The sequence below is a fragment of the Ascaphus truei genome, chromosome 1, assembly GCF_040206685.1.
Source record: "Ascaphus truei isolate aAscTru1 chromosome 1, aAscTru1.hap1, whole genome shotgun sequence".
Taxonomy (NCBI): Eukaryota; Metazoa; Chordata; class Amphibia; order Anura; family Ascaphidae; genus Ascaphus; species Ascaphus truei.
In genome coordinates, this window is record NC_134483.1 from 299,113,451 (window position 1) to 299,129,738 (window position 16,288).

A 16,288-nucleotide genomic window follows, 5' to 3' on the forward strand; every position below is an offset into this window, starting at 1 on the left:
AGAGTTGCTTCTAATGTACCAAAGCTGGACTTAGACATAATTTCACTCTCACAACATTATGACTGGTTGGAGACAGTCCGAACCACAAGTACCGGGTCCCTGGTTCTGGGCGTATACTGGGGGGACGGGGACGACTCCCATTAACCCCTGACTATACCGGGGATACGCTTATCACAATGCCTTTCTGGTCTGTGCTGAAGCAGGGCATTCTGGCAGCCAAGTTGCTTGACCTTTATTAGTGAGCCTGGTTACCCCCTCTCGGAACCACAGACTTAGAAATCGCCAGCTCATATACAGTGCATAAAATATATTTATATATATACCCTTATACACCATTTTAATAAAAAATATCACAAAATTCTTCTAAGTCCTCGGGAAGAGTGAAAGACGCACGTTCATTTTGAGAGCTCCTAGACCTTCCTATAAGAAGTTAGCCAAAAAGTAGCTTCGAAAAACGCTTACGTTAAGTTTCAGAGTTGCTTCTAATGTACCAAAGCTGGACTTAGACATAATTTCACTCTCACAACATTATGGCTGGTTGGAGACAGTCCGAACCACAAGTACCGGGTCCATGGTTCTGGGCGTATACTGGGGGTACTGGGACGACTCCCATTAACCCCTGACAATACCTGGGATACGCTTATCACAATGCCTTTCTGGTCTGTGCTGAAGCAGGGCATTCTGGCAGCCAAGTGGCTTGACCTTTATTAGTGAGCCTGGTTACCCCCTCTCGGAACCACAGACTTAGAAATCGCCAGCTCATATACAGTGCATAAAATATATTTATATATATATACCCTTATACACCATTTTAATATAAAATATCACAAAATTCTTCTAAGTCCCTCGGGAAGAGTGAAAGACGCGCACGTTCATTTTCAGAGCTCCTAGACCTTCCTATAAGAAGTTAGCCAAAAAGTAGCTTCGAAAAACGCTTACGTTAAGTTTCAGAGTTGCTTCTAATGTACCAAAGCTGGACTTAGACATAATTTCACTCTCACAACATTATGGCTGGTTGGAGACAGTCCGAACCACAAGTACCGGGTCCATGGTTCTGGGCGTATACTGGGGGTACTGGGACGACTCCCATTAACCCCTGACTATACCGGGGATACGCTTATCACAATGCCTTTCTGGTCTGTGCTGAAGCAGGGCATTCTGGCAGCCAAGTGGCTTGACCTTTATTAGTGAGCCTGGTTACCCCCTCTCGGAACCACAGACTTAGAAATCGCCAGCTCATATACAGTGCATAAAATAAATTTATATATATACCCTTATACAGTACACCATTTTAATAAAAAATATCACAAAATTCTTCTAAGTCCCTCGGGAAGAGTGAAAGACGCGCACGTTCATTTTCAGAGCTCCTAGACCTTCCTATAAGAAGTTAGCCAAAAAGTAGCTTCGAAAAACGCTTAGGTTAAGTTTCAGAGTTGCTTCTAATGTACCAAAGCTGGACTTAGACATAATTTCACTCTCACAACATTATGGCTGGTTGGAGACAGTCCGAACCACAAGTACTGGGTCCCTGGTTCTGGGCGTATACTGGGGGGACGGGGACGACTCCCATTAACCCCTGACTATACCGGGGATACGTTTATCACAATGCCTTTCTGGTCTGTGCTGAAGCAGGGCATTCTGGCAGCCAAGTTTCTTGACCTTTATTAGTGAGCCTGGTTACCCCCTCTCGGAACCACAGACTTAGAAATCGCCAGCTCATAGTACAGTGCATAAAATATATTTATATATATACCCTTATACACCATTTTAATAAAAAATATCACAAAATTCTTCTAAGTCCCTCGGGAAGAGTGAAAGACGCGCACGTTCATTTTCAGAGCTTCTAGACCTTCCTATAAGAAGTTAGCCAAAAAGTAGCTTCGAAAAACGCTTACGTTAAGTTTCAGAGTTGCTTCTAATGTACCAAAGCTGGACTTAGACATAATTTCACTCTCACAACATTATGGCTGGTTGGAGACAGTCCGAACCACAAGTACCGGGTCCATGGTTCTGGGCGTATACTGGGGGTACTGGGACGACTCCCATTAACCCCTGACAATACCGGGGATACGCTTATCACAATGCCTTTCTGGTCTGTGCTGAAGCAGGGCATTCTGGCAGCCAAGTGGCTTGACCTTTATTAGTGAGCCTGGTTACCCCCTCTCGGAACCACAGACTTAGAAATCGCCAGCTCATATACAGTGCATAAAATATATTTATATATATACCCTTATACACCATTTTAATATAAAATATCACAAAATTCTTCTAAGTCCCTCGGGAAGAGTGAAAGACGCGCACGTTCATTTTCAGAGCTCCTAGACCTTCCTATAAGAAGTTAGCCAAAAAGTAGCTTCGAAAAACGCTTAGGTTAAGTTTCAGAGTTGCTTCTAATGTACCAAAGCTGGACTTAGACATAATTTCACTCTCACAACATTATGGCTGGTTGGAGACAGTCCGAACCACAAGTACCGGGTCCCTGGTTCTGGGCGTATACTGGGGGGACGGGGACGACTCCCATTAACCCCTGACTATACCGGGGATACGCTTATCACAATGCCTTTCTGGTCTGTGCTGAAGCAGGGCATTCTGGCAGCCAAGTTTCTTGACCTTTATTAGTGAGCCTGGTTACCCCCTCTCGGAACCACAGACTTAGAAATCGCCAGCTCATAGTACAGTGCATAAAATATATTTATATATATACCCTTATACACCATTTTAATAAAAAATATCACAAAATTCTTCTAAGTCCCTCGGGAAGAGTGAAAGACGCGCACGTTCATTTTCAGAGCTTCTAGACCTTCCTATAAGAAGTTAGCCAAAAAGTAGCTTCGAAAAACGCTTACGTTAAGTTTCAGAGTTGCTTCTAATGTACCAAAGCTGGACATAGACATAATTTCACTCTCACAACATTATGGCTGGTTGGAGACAGTCCGAACCACAAGTACCGGGTCCATGGTTCTGGGCGTATACTGGGGGTACTGGGACGACTCCCATTAACCCCTGACAATACCGGGGATACGCTTATCACAATGCCTTTCTGGTCTGTGCTGAAGCAGGGCATTCTGGCAGCCAAGTGGCTTGACCTTTATTAGTGAGCCTGGTTACCCCCTCTCGGAACCACAGACTTAGAAATCGCCAGCTCATATACAGTGCATAAAATATATTTATATATATACCCTTATACACCATTTTAATATAAAATATCACAAAATTCTTCTAAGTCCCTCGGGAAGAGTGAAAGACGCGCACGTTCATTTTCAGAGCTCCTAGACCTTCCTATAAGAAGTTAGCCAAAAAGTAGCTTCGAAAAACGCTTAGGTTAAGTTTCAGAGTTGCTTCTAATGTACCAAAGCTGGACTTAGACATAATTTCACTCTCACAACATTATGGCTGGTTGGAGACAGTCCGAACCACAAGTACCGGGTCCCTGGTTCTGGGCGTATACTGGGGGGACGGGGACGACTCCCATTAACCCCTGACTATACCGGGGATACGCTTATCACAATGCCTTTCTGGTCTGTGCTGAAGCAGGGCATTCTGGCAGCCAAGTTGCTTGACCTTTATTAGTGAGCCTGGTTACCCCCTCTCGGAACCACAGACTTAGAAATCGCCAGCTCATATACAGTGCATAAAATATATTTATATATATATATATACCCTTATACACCATTTTAATAAAAAATATCACAAAATTCTTCTAAGTCCTCGGGAAGAGTGAAAGACGCACGTTCATTTTGAGAGCTCCTAGACCTTCCTATAAGAAGTTAGCCAAAAAGTAGCTTCGAAAAACGCTTACGTTAAGTTTCAGAGTTGCTTCTAATGTACCAAAGCTGGACTTAGACATAATTTCACTCTCACAACATTATGGCTGGTTGGAGACAGTCCGAACCACAAGTACCGGGTCCATGGTTCTGGGCGTATACTGGGGGTACTGGGACGACTCCCATTAACCCCTGACTATACCGGGGATACGCTTATCACAATGCCTTTCTGGTCTGTGCTGAAGCAGGGCATTCTGGCAGCCAAGTGGCTTGACCTTTATTAGTGAGCCTGGTTACCCCCTCTCGGAACCACAGACTTAGAAATCGCCAGCTCATATACAGTGCATAAAATATATTTATATATATACCCTTATACACCATTTTAATATAAAATATCACAAAATTCTTCTAAGTCCCTCGGGAAGAGTGAAAGACGCGCACGTTCATTTTCAGAGCTCCTAGACCTTCCTATAAGAAGTTAGCCAAAAAGTAGCTTCGAAAAACGCTTACGTTAAGTTTCAGAGTTGCTTCTAATGTACCAAAGCTGGACTTAGACATAATTTCACTCTCACAACATTATGGCTGGTTGGAGACAGTCCGAACCACAAGTACCGGGTCCCTGGTTCTGGGCGTATACTGGGGGGACGGGGACGACTCCCATTAACCCCTGACTATACCGGGGATACGCTTATCACAATGCCTTTCTGGTCTGTGCTGAAGCATGGCATTCTGGCAGCCAAGTTGCTTGACCTTTATTAGTGAGCCTGGTTACCCCCTCTCGGAACCACAGACTTAGAAATCGCCAGCTCATATACAGTGCATAAAATATATTTATATATATATATATATACCCTTATACACCATTTTAATAAAAAATATCACAAAATTCTTCTAAGTCCTCGGGAAGAGTGAAAGACGCACGTTCATTTTGAGAGCTCCTAGACCTTCCTATAAGAAGTTAGCCAAAAAGTAGCTTCGAAAAACGCTTACGTTAAGTTTCAGAGTTGCTTCTAATGTACCAAAGCTGGACTTAGAAATAATTTCACTCTCACAACATTATGGCTGGTTGGAGACAGTCCGAACCACAAGTACCGGGTCCATGGTTCTGGGCGTATACTGGGGGTACTGGGACGACTCCCATTAACCCCTGACTATACCGGGGATACGCTTATCACAATGCCTTTCTGGTCTGTGCTGAAGCAGGGCATTCTGGCAGCCAAGTGGCTTGACCTTTATTAGTGAGCCTGGTTACCCCCTCTCGGAACCACAGACTTAGAAATCGCCAGCTCATATACAGTGCATAAAATATATTTATATATATACCTTATACACCATTTTAATATAAAATATCACAAAATTCTTCTAAGTCCCTCGGGAAGAGTGAAAGACGCGCACGTTCATTTTTAGAGCTCCTAGACCTTCCTATAAGAAGTTAGCCAAAATGTAGCTTCGAAAATCGCTTACGTTAAGTTTCAGAGTTGCTTCTAATGTACCAAAGCTGGACTTAGACATAATTTCACTCTCACAACATTATGGCTGGTTGGAGACAGTCCGAACCACAAGTACCGGGTCCATGGTTCTGGGCGTATACTGGGGGTACTGGGACGACTCCCATTAACCCCTGACTATACCGGGGATACGCTTATCACAATGCCTTTCTGGTCTGTGCTGAAGCAGGGCATTCTGGCAGCCAAGTGGCTTGACCTTTATTAGTGAGCCTGGTTACCCCCTCTCGGAACCACAGACTTAGAAATCGCCAGCTCATATACAGTGCATAAAATAAATTTATATATATACCCTTATACACCATTTTAATAAAAAATATCACAAAATTCTTCTAAGTCCTCGGGAAGAGTGAAAGACGCACGTTCATTTTGAGAGCTCCTAGACCTTCCTATAAGAAGTTAGCCAAAAAGTAGCTTCGAAAAACGCTTACGTTAAGTTTCAGAGTTGCTTCTAATGTACCAAAGCTGGACTTAGAAATAATTTCACTCTCACAACATTATGGCTGGTTGGAGACAGTCCGAACCACAAGTACCGGGTCCATGGTTCTGGGCGTATACTGGGGGTACTGGGACGACTCCCATTAACCCCTGACTATACCGGGGATACGCTTATCACAATGCCTTTCTGGTCTGTGCTGAAGCAGGGCATTCTGGCAGCCAAGTGGCTTGACCTTTATTAGTGAGCCTGGTTACCCCCTCTCGGAACCACAGACTTAGAAATCGCCAGCTCATATACAGTGCATAAAATATATTTATATATATACCTTATACACCATTTTAATATAAAATATCACAAAATTCTTCTAAGTCCCTCGGGAAGAGTGAAAGACGCGCACGTTCATTTTTAGAGCTCCTAGACCTTCCTATAAGAAGTTAGCCAAAATGTAGCTTCGAAAAACGCTTACGTTAAGTTTCAGAGTTGCTTCTAATGTACCAAAGCTGGACTTAGACATAATTTCACTCTCACAACATTATGGCTGGTTGGAGACAGTCCGAACCACAAGTACCGGGTCCATGGTTCTGGGCGTATACTGGGGGTACTGGGACGACTCCCATTAACCCCTGACTATACCGGGGATACGCTTATCACAATGCCTTTCTGGTCTGTGCTGAAGCAGGGCATTCTGGCAGCCAAGTGGCTTGACCTTTATTAGTGAGCCTGGTTACCCCCTCTCGGAACCACAGACTTAGAAATCGCCAGCTCATATACAGTGCATAAAATAAATTTATATATATACCCTTATACACCATTTTAATAAAAAATATCACAAAATTCTTCTAAGTCCCTCGGGAAGAGTGAAAGACGCGCACGTTCATTTTCAGAGCTCCTAGACCTTCCTATAAGAAGTTAGCCAAAAAGTAGCTTCGAAAAACGCTTAGGTTAAGTTTCAGAGTTGCTTCTAATGTACCAAAGCTGGACTTAGACATAATTTCACTCTCACAACATTATGGCTGGTTGGAGACAGTCCGAACCACAAGTACCGGGTCCATGGTTCTGGGCGTATACTGGGGGGACGGGGACGACTCCCATTAACCCCTGACTATACCGGGGATACGCTTATCACAATGCCTTTCTGGTCTGTGCTGAAGCAGGGCATTCTGGCAGCCAAGTTGCTTGACCTTTATTAGTGAGCCTGGTTACCCCCTCTCGGAACCACAGACTTAGAAATCGCCAGCTCATATACAGTGCATAAAATATATTTATATATATACCCTTATACACCATTTTAATAAAAAATATCACAAAATTCTTCTAAGTCCCTCTGGAAGAGTGAAAGACGCGCACGTTCATTTTCAGAGCTTCTAGACCTTCCTATAAGAAGTTAGCCAAAAAGTAGCTTCGAAAAACGCTTACGTTAAGTTTCAGAGTTGCTTCTAATGTACCAAAGCTGGACTTAGACATAATTTCACTCTCACAACATTATGGCTGGTTGGAGACAGTCCGAACCACAAGTACCGGGTCCATGGTTCTGGGCGTATACTGGGGGTACTGGGACGACTCCCATTAACCCCTGACTATACCGGGGATACGCTTATCACAATGCCTTTCTGGTCTGTGCTGAAGCAGGGCATTCTGGCAGCCAAGTGGCTTGACCTTTATTAGTGAGCCTGGTTACCCCCTCTCGGAACCACAGACTTAGAAATCGCCAGCTCATATACAGTGCATAAAATATATTTATATATATACCCTTATACACCATTTTAATATAAAATATCACAAAATTCTTCTAAGTCCCTCGGGAAGAGTGAAAGACGCGCACGTTCATTTTCAGAGCTCCTAGACCTTCCTATAAGAAGTTAGCCAAAAAGTAGCTTCGAAAAACGCTTAGGTTAAGTTTCAGAGATGCTTCTAATGTACCAAAGCTGGACTTAGACATAATTTCACTCTCACAACATTATGGCTGGTTGGAGACAGTCCGAACCACAAGTACCGGGTCCCTGGTTCTGGGCGTATACTGGGGGGACGGGGACGACTCCCATTAACCCCTGACTATACCGGGGATACGCTTATCACAATGCCTTTCTGGTCTGTGCTGAAGCAGGGCATTCTGGCAGCCAAGTTGCTTGACCTTTATTAGTGAGCCTGGTTACCCCCTCTCGGAACCACAGACTTAGAAATCGCCAGCTCATATACAGTGCATAAAATATATTTATATATATACCCTTATACACCATTTTAATAAAAAATATCACAAAATTCTTCTAAGTCCCTCGGGAAGAGTGAAAGACGCGCACGTTCATTTTCAGAGCTCCTAGACCTTCCTATAAGAAGTTAGCCAAAAAGTAGCTTCGAAAAACGCTTAGGTTAAGTTTCAGAGTTGCTTCTAATGTACCAAAGCTGGACTTAGACATAATTTCACTCTCACAACATTATGGCTGGTTGGAGACAGTCCAAACCACAAGTACCGGGTCCATGATTCTGGGCGTATACTGGGGGTACTGGGACGACTCCCATTAACCCCTTACTATACCGGGGATACGCTTATCACAATGCCTTTCTGGTCTGTGCTGAAGCAGGGCATTCTGGCAGCCAAGTGGCTTGACCTTTATTAGTGAGCCTGGTTACCCCCTCTCGGAACCACAGACTTAGAAATCGCCAGCTCATATACAGTGCATAAAATATATTTATATATATACCCTTATACACCATTTTAATATAAAATATCACAAAATTCTTCTAAGTCCCTCGGGAAGAGTGAAAGACGCGCACGTTCATTTTCAGAGCTCCTAGACCTTCCTATAAGAAGTTAGCCAAAAAGTAGCTTCGAAAAACGCTTAGGTTAAGTTTCAGAGATGCTTCTAATGTACCAAAGCTGGACTTAGACATAATTTCACTCTCACAACATTATGGCTGGTTGGAGACAGTCCGAACCACAAGTACCGGGTCCCTGGTTCTGGGCGTATACTGGGGGGACGGGGACGACTCCCATTAACCCCTGACTATACCGGGGATACGCTTATCACAATGCCTTTCTGGTCTGTGCTGAAGCAGGGCATTCTGGCAGCCAAGTTGCTTGACCTTTATTAGTGAGCCTGGTTACCCCCTCTCGGAACCACAGACTTAGAAATCGCCAGCTCATATACAGTGCATAAAATATATTTATATATATACCCTTATACACCATTTTAATAAAAAATATCACAAAATTCTTCTAAGTCCCTCGGGAAGAGTGAAAGACGCGCACGTTCATTTTCAGAGCTCCTAGACCTTCCTATAAGAAGTTAGCCAAAAAGTAGCTTCGAAAAACGCTTAGGTTAAGTTTCAGAGTTGCTTCTAATGTACCAAAGCTGGACTTAGACATAATTTCACTCTCACAACATTATGGCTGGTTGGAGACAGTCCAAACCACAAGTACCGGGTCCATGATTCTGGGCGTATACTGGGGGTACTGGGACGACTCCCATTAACCCCTTACTATACCGGGGATACGCTTATCACAATGCCTTTCTGGTCTGTGCTGAAGCAGGGCATTCTGGCAGCCAAGTGGCTTGACCTTTATTAGTGAGCCTGGTTACCCCCTCTCGGAACCACAGACTTAGAAATCGCCAGCTCATATACAGTGCATAAAATATATTTATATATATACCCTTATACACCATTTTAATATAAAATATCACAAAATTCTTCTAAGTCCCTCGGGAAGAGTGCAAGACGCGCACGTTCATTTTCAGAGCTCCTAGACCTTCCTATAAGAAGTTAGCCAAAAAGTAGCTTCGAAAAACGCTTAGGTTAAGTTTCAGAGTTGCTTCTAATGTACCAAAGCTGGACTTAGACATAATTTCACTCTCACAACATTATGGCTGGTTGGAGACAGTCCGAACCACAAGTACCGGGTCCATGGTTCTGGGCATATACTGGGGGGACGGGGACGACTCCCATTAACCCCTGACTATACCGGGGATACGCTTATCACAATGCCTTTCTGGTCTGTGCTGAAGCAGGGCATTCTGGCAGCCAAGTTGCTTGACCTTTATTAGTGAGCCTGGTTACCCCCTCTCGGAACCACAGACTTAGAAATCGCCAGCTCATATACAGTGCATAAAATATATTTATATATATACCCTTATACACCATTTTAATTAAAAATATCACAAAATTCTTCTAAGTCCCTCGGGAAGAGTGAAAGACGCGCACGTTCATTTTCAGAGCTCCTAGACCTTCCTATAAGCAGTTAGCCAAAAAGTACAGTAGCTTCGAAAAACGCTTAGGTTAAGTTTCAGAGTTGCTTCTAATGTACCAAAGCTGGACTTAGACATAATTTCACTCTCACAACATTATGGCTGGTTGGAGACAGTCCGAACCACAAGTACCGGGTCCATGGTTCTGGGCGTATACTGGGGGGACGGGGACGACTCCCATTAAACCCTGACTATACCGGGGATACGCTTATCACAATGCCTTTCTGGTCTGTGCTGAAGCATTGCATTCTGGCAGCCAAGTTGCTTGACCTTTATTAGTGAGCCTGGTTACCCCCTCTCGGAACCACAGACTTAGAAATCGCCAGCTCATATACAGTGCATAAAATATATTTATATATATACCCTTATACACCATTTTAATTAAAAATATCACAAAATTCTTCTAAGTCCCTCGGGAAGAGTGAAAGACGCGCACGTTCATTTTCAGAGCTCCTAGACCTTCCTATAAGAAGTTAGCCAAAAAGTAGCTTCGAAAAACGCTTAGGTTAAGTTTCAGAGTTGCTTCTAATGTACCAAAGCTGGACTTAGACATAATTTCACTCTCACAACATTATGGCTGGTTGGAGACAGTCCGAACCACAAGTACTGGGTCCATGGTTCTGGGCGTATACTGGGGGTACTGGGACGACTCCCATTAACCCCTGACTATACCGGGGATACGCTTATCACAATGCCTTTCTGGTCTGTGCTGAAGCAGGGCATTCTGGCAGCCAAGTTGCTTGACCTTTATTAGTGAGCCTGGTTACCCCCTCTCGGAACCACAGACTTAGAAATCGCCAGCTCATATACAGTGCATAAAATATATTTATATATATACCCTTATACACCATTTTAATAAAAAATATCACAAAATTCTTCTAAGTCCCTCGGGAAGAGTGAAAGACGCGCACGTTCATTTTCAGAGCTTCTAGACCTTCCTATAAGAAGTTAGCCAAAAAGTAGCTTCGAAAAACGCTTAGGTTAAGTTTCAGAGTTGCTTCTAATGTACCAAAGCTGGACTTAGACATAATTTCACTCTCACAACATTATGGCTGGTTGGAGACAGTCCGAACCACAAGTACCGGGTCCATGGTTCTGGGCGTATACTGGGGGTACTGGGACGACTCCCATTAACCCCTGACAATACCGGGGATACGCTTATCACAATGCCTTTCTGGTCTGTGCTGAAGCAGGGCATTCTGGCAGCCAAGTGGCTTGACCTTTATTAGTGAGCCTGGTTACCCCCTCTCGGAACCACAGACTTAGAAATCGCCAGCTCATATACAGTGCATAAAATATATTTATATATATACCCTTATACACCATTTTAATATAAAATATCACAAAATTCTTCTAAGTCCCTCGGGAAGAGTGAAAGACGCGCACGTTCATTTTCAGAGCTCCTAGACCTTCCTATAAGAAGTTAGCCAAAAAGTAGCTTCGAAAAACGCTTAGGTTAAGTTTCAGAGTTGCTTCTAATGTACCAAAGCTGGACTTAGACATAATTTCACTCTCACAACATTATGGCTGGTTGGAGACAGTCCAAACCACAAGTACCGGGTCCATGATTCTGGGCGTATACTGGGGGTACTGGGACGACTCCCATTAACCCCTTACTATACCGGGGATACGCTTATCACAATGCCTTTCTGGTCTGTGCTGAAGCAGGGCATTCTGGCAGTCAAGTGGCTTGACCTTTATTAGTGAGCCTGGTTACCCCCTCTCGGAACCACAGACTTAGAAATCGCCAGCTCATATACAGTGCATAAAATATATTTATATATATACCCTTATACACCATTTTAATATAAAATATCACAAAATTCTTCTAAGTCCCTCGGGAAGAGTGAAAGACGCGCACGTTCATTTTCAGAGCTCCTAGACCTTCCTATAAGAAGTTAGCCAAAAAGTAGCTTCGAAAAACGCTTAGGTTAAGTTTCAGAGTTGCTTCTAATGTACCAAAGCTGGACTTAGACATAATTTCACTCTCACAACATTATGGCTGGTTGGAGACAGTCCGAACCACAAGTACCGGGTCCATGGTTCTGGGCGTATACTGGGGGGACGGGGACGACTCCCATTAAACCCTGACTATACCGGGGATACGCTTATCACAATGCCTTTCTGGTCTGTGCTGAAGCATTGCATTCTGGCAGCCAAGTTGCTTGACCTTTATTAGTGAGCCTGGTTACCCCCTCTCGGAACCACAGACTTAGAAATCGCCAGCTCATATACAGTGCATAAAATATATTTATATATATACCTTATACACCATTTTAATATAAAATATCACAAAATTCTTCTAAGTCCCTCGGGAAGAGTGAAAGACGCGCACGTTCATTTTTAGAGCTCCTAGACCTTCCTATAAGAAGTTAGCCAAAATGTAGCTTCGAAAAACGCTTACGTTAAGTTTCAGAGTTGCTTCTAATGTACCAAAGCTGGACTTAGACATAATTTCACTCTCACAACATTATGGCTGGTTGGAGACAGTCCGAACCACAAGTACCGGGTCCATGGTTCTGGGCGTATACTGGGGGTACTGGGACGACTCCCATTAACCCCTGACTATACCGGGGATACGCTTATCACAATGCCTTTCTGGTCTGTGCTGAAGCAGGGCATTCTGGCAGCCAAGTGGCTTGACCTTTATTAGTGAGCCTGGTTACCCCCTCTCGGAACCACAGACTTAGAAATCGCCAGCTCATATACAGTGCATAAAATAAATTTATATATATACCCTTATACACCATTTTAATAAAAAATATCACAAAATTCTTCTAAGTCCTCGGGAAGAGTGAAAGACGCACGTTCATTTTGAGAGCTCCTAGACCTTCCTATAAGAAGTTAGCCAAAAAGTAGCTTCGAAAAACGCTTACGTTAAGTTTCAGAGTTGCTTCTAATGTACCAAAGCTGGACTTAGAAATAATTTCACTCTCACAACATTATGGCTGGTTGGAGACAGTCCGAACCACAAGTACCGGGTCCATGGTTCTGGGCGTATACTGGGGGTACTGGGACGACTCCCATTAACCCCTGACTATACCGGGGATACGCTTATCACAATGCCTTTCTGGTCTGTGCTGAAGCAGGGCATTCTGGCAGCCAAGTGGCTTGACCTTTATTAGTGAGCCTGGTTACCCCCTCTCGGAACCACAGACTTAGAAATTGCCAGCTCATATACAGTGCATAAAATATATTTATATATATACCTTATACACCATTTTAATATAAAATATCACAAAATTCTTCTAAGTCCCTCGGGAAGAGTGAAAGACGCGCACGTTCATTTTTAGAGCTCCTAGACCTTCCTATAAGAAGTTAGCCAAAATGTAGCTTCGAAAAACGCTTACGTTAAGTTTCAGAGTTGCTTCTAATGTACCAAAGCTGGACTTAGACATAATTTCACTCTCACAACATTATGGCTGGTTGGAGACAGTCCGAACCACAAGTACCGGGTCCATGGTTCTGGGCGTATACTGGGGGTACTGGGACGACTCCCATTAACCCCTGACTATACCGGGGATACGCTTATCACAATGCCTTTCTGGTCTGTGCTGAAGCAGGGCATTCTGGCAGCCAAGTGGCTTGACCTTTATTAGTGAGCCTGGTTACCCCCTCTCGGAACCACAGACTTAGAAATCGCCAGCTCATATACAGTGCATAAAATAAATTTATATATATACCCTTATACACCATTTTAATAAAAAATATCACAAAATTCTTCTAAGTCCCTCGGGAAGAGTGAAAGACGCGCACGTTCATTTTCAGAGCTCCTAGACCTTCCTATAAGAAGTTAGCCAAAAAGTAGCTTCGAAAAACGCTTAGGTTAAGTTTCAGAGTTGCTTCTAATGTACCAAAGCTGGACTTAGACATAATTTCACTCTCACAACATTATGGCTGGTTGGAGACAGTCCGAACCACAAGTACCGGGTCCATGGTTCTGGGCGTATACTGGGGGGACGGGGACGACTCCCATTAACCCCTGACTATACCGGGGATACGCTTATCACAATGCCTTTCTGGTCTGTGCTGAAGCAGGGCATTCTGGCAGCCAAGTTGCTTGACCTTTATTAGTGAGCCTGGTTACCCCCTCTCGGAACCACAGACTTAGAAATCGCCAGCTCATATACAGTGCATAAAATATATTTATATATATACCCTTATACACCATTTTAATAAAAAATATCACAAAATTCTTCTAAGTCCCTCTGGAAGAGTGAAAGACGCGCACGTTCATTTTCAGAGCTTCTAGACCTTCCTATAAGAAGTTAGCCAAAAAGTAGCTTCGAAAAACGCTTACGTTAAGTTTCAGAGTTGCTTCTAATGTACCAAAGCTGGACTTAGACATAATTTCACTCTCACAACATTATGGCTGGTTGGAGACAGTCCGAACCACAAGTACCGGGTCCATGGTTCTGGGCGTATACTGGGGGTACTGGGACGACTCCCATTAACCCCTGACTATACCGGGGATACGCTTATCACAATGCCTTTCTGGTCTGTGCTGAAGCAGGGCATTCTGGCAGCCAAGTGGCTTGACCTTTATTAGTGAGCCTGGTTACCCCCTCTCGGAACCACAGACTTAGAAATCGCCAGCTCATATACAGTGCATAAAATATATTTATATATATACCCTTATACACCATTTTAATATAAAATATCACAAAATTCTTCTAAGTCCCTCGGGAAGAGTGAAAGACGCGCACGTTCATTTTCAGAGCTCCTAGACCTTCCTATAAGAAGTTAGCCAAAAAGTAGCTTCGAAAAACGCTTAGGTTAAGTTTCAGAGATGCTTCTAATGTACCAAAGCTGGACTTAGACATAATTTCACTCTCACAACATTATGGCTGGTTGGAGACAGTCCGAACCACAAGTACCGGGTCCCTGGTTCTGGGCGTATACTGGGGGGACGGGGACGACTCCCATTAACCCCTGACTATACCGGGGATACGCTTATCACAATGCCTTTCTGGTCTGTGCTGAAGCAGGGCATTCTGGCAGCCAAGTTGCTTGACCTTTATTAGTGAGCCTGGTTACCCCCTCTCGGAACCACAGACTTAGAAATCGCCAGCTCATATACAGTGCATAAAATATATTTATATATATACCCTTATACACCATTTTAATAAAAAATATCACAAAATTCTTCTAAGTCCCTCGGGAAGAGTGAAAGACGCGCACGTTCATTTTCAGAGCTCCTAGACCTTCCTATAAGAAGTTAGCCAAAAAGTAGCTTCGAAAAACGCTTAGGTTAAGTTTCAGAGTTGCTTCTAATGTACCAAAGCTGGACTTAGACATAATTTCACTCTCACAACATTATGGCTGGTTGGAGACAGTCCAAACCACAAGTACCGGGTCCATGATTCTGGGCGTATACTGGGGGTACTGGGACGACTCCCATTAACCCCTTACTATACCGGGGATACGCTTATCACAATGCCTTTCTGGTCTGTGCTGAAGCAGGGCATTCTGGCAGCCAAGTGGCTTGACCTTTATTAGTGAGCCTGGTTACCCCCTCTCGGAACCACAGACTTAGAAATCGCCAGCTCATATACAGTGCATAAAATATATTTATATATATACCCTTATACACCATTTTAATATAAAATATCACAAAATTCTTCTAAGTCCCTCGGGAAGAGTGAAAGACGCGCACGTTCATTTTCAGAGCTCCTAGACCTTCCTATAAGAAGTTAGCCAAAAAGTAGCTTCGAAAAACGCTTAGGTTAAGTTTCAGAGTTGCTTCTAATGTACCAAAGCTGGACTTAGACATAATTTCACTCTCACAACATTATGGCTGGTTGGAGACAGTCCGAACCACAAGTACCGGGTCCATGGTTCTGGGCATATACTGGGGGGACGGGGACGACTCCCATTAACCCCTGACTATACCGGGGATACGCTTATCACAATGCCTTTCTGGTCTGTGCTGAAGCAGGGCATTCTGGCAGCCAAGTTGCTTGACCTTTATTAGTGAGCCTGGTTACCCCCTCTCGGAACCACAGACTTAGAAATCGCCAGCTCATATACAGTGCATAAAATATATTTATATATATACCCTTATACACCATTTTAATTAAAAATATCACAAAATTCTTCTAAGTCCCTCGGGAAGAGTGAAAGACGCGCACGTTCATTTTCAGAGCTCCTAGACCTTCCTATAAGCAGTTAGCCAAAAAGTACAGTAGCTTCGAAAAACGCTTAGGTTAAGTTTCAGAGTTGCTTCTAATGTACCAAAGCTGGACTTAGACATAATTTCACTCTCACAACATTATGGCTGGTTGGAGACAGTCCGAACCACAAGTACCGGGTCCATGGTTCTGGGCGTATACTGGGGGG